This window comes from Lactuca virosa, chromosome 4, assembly GCF_052849685.1.
Source record: "Lactuca virosa cultivar CGN04683 chromosome 4, Lactuca_virosa_CGN04683_v6, whole genome shotgun sequence".
NCBI classification, from domain to species: Eukaryota; Viridiplantae; Streptophyta; class Magnoliopsida; order Asterales; family Asteraceae; genus Lactuca; species Lactuca virosa.
Genome location: NC_136429.1, coordinates 59,190,082 through 59,192,165, shown reverse-complemented (window position 1 = coordinate 59,192,165; position 2,084 = coordinate 59,190,082).

Genomic DNA, 2,084 nt, shown 5'->3' with positions numbered 1-2,084 from the left:
ATATATATATGTATATATGTATGTATGTATTATATATATATATATATATATATATATATATATGTATGTATTATATATATATGTATGTATTATATATATATATATATATATATGTATTATATATATATATATATGTATGTATGTATTATATATATATATATATATATATATATATATATATATATATATATATATGAATTATATATATATATATATATATATATATATGTATGTATGTATTATATATGTGTATATGTATTATATATTTATATATTAGGTGGAAAGGTCAAAAGGAAAAGGCAGGGAAATGATAAGCCACCCCACCCCACGTTTTTTCTTCTACAACTTGCATACACCAGCCATTCTTTTCAATAAAAAAGACTAAGTGCTTGAAGACATTTCAAGTATATATGCACATGTGATAGTGTAGGTGATAATGAGAGAGAGAGAGAGATAGAAGAGAGTAAGAGAGATTCATATGTTATAGTGTGAGTGTTCATTTTTCTTTGTAAATTCCCTGGAACATAAAACTCTCTCAATCACCAAACAACAATAACCAAGAACATCAAGATCAACAACAACCAAAAATGAAGAACATTATCAACCATCTTCATCTTCTTCATTCAAACTCAAGGTGTTCATCTTCAACCCATCAAACATCATCATCTTCATAAAATTTCACCACCATCACCACCTTATATCAACCTCCAAACAACCTCAAAATACTCTCCAAACACCCTCCAAATACCCTCCTTAAACCTCCTCCAAAAACCCTTTCAAATCACCACAACCATCATCACCTTGCTGATTTTCGACTTCAGAATTTGCAAGTTAAGAAAAAATTCACCGAGCACAACTCAACAAGATAATACAGGAGAGATTTGCACCGCAAATTATTCAGGACCTTACCTACATCCAGGAATTTTCCTCGATTTTTTGACCACTACAAACCCCAGAGAGACGCGAGAGAGAATTGGCTATCCAGAGAGATTTACTACGAAAATCTATATTCATAACCACCCAAAGCTCTTTCAACATCACCCTCTTTGTTACCTTATACCACCAAAACTACAACCTTATTCCACCTTCTACCACCCTCCAAATACCCACTTCAACCTCATCAAATCACCTTAAAAAAAACCCATACCCACATACAAAAAACATTACCCGTGTATTTTGTATCGTTTTGTAAACAATTCATTGTTACATAAAAAGAACTTATTGTTACTTACCGGATTGAACTTTGAACAAATAGAGACACAGTCTATTAAGATCCAGTCCAATTCTAAACCAGTTCAGTCAATTTATTGACGAACCGACTTTATATATATTTATATATTTATATATTTTATTACAGCTTTACGTCATTTAAATACTGTCATTTATTTCATTTATAGCTTTCAGTCATTTATAGCTTTCCAGTTTATATTTATTCCGCACTTCTTATTTTTTTTCCGCATCTTATCTCCTTATATATATATATATATATATATATATATATATATATATATATATATATATATATATATATATATATATATATATATATATATATATATATATATATATATATATATATATATATCTGTCACCCAGTAACTGGTATCCGAGCCTTTATTCGTGGTAATCAGATCGTATATTTTCAACACGCGCGTTAAAATCACGAAAAACGAGCTTAAAACGAAGTTGGGGTCGAAAACCGAGAAAAAGCTGCGAACATCCGAAATCGGGGCCGAAGGTTCGGTCCCAGCAACTAGAACCGAGGGTAGGTTCGGGTGTTTGATGAGAACCGAAAGGAGGGTTCGGTCCGAGCAGCATCGCAGGCGAACACGGAAGAGGGACCGAAAGCGAGAGGAGCGAAGGCGAAGGGGCTTTCGGGTTCGGTCTCGGATCTGCTTCGGCTCGCCAGGGTTTCGGTTCTTCAGCAGTTCGGTCCAAGCAGGTTCAGTTCTTATAGCTAGCTTCGGTTCTTAGGGTTTCGCCTCTTATGGTTTCGCTTCTTAGGGTTTCGCTTCTAAGATGTTCGGTTCCATTAGGGTTTCGGTCCTATAGGGTTGTTTTACCAATAAACTTCCCGTTTTGCG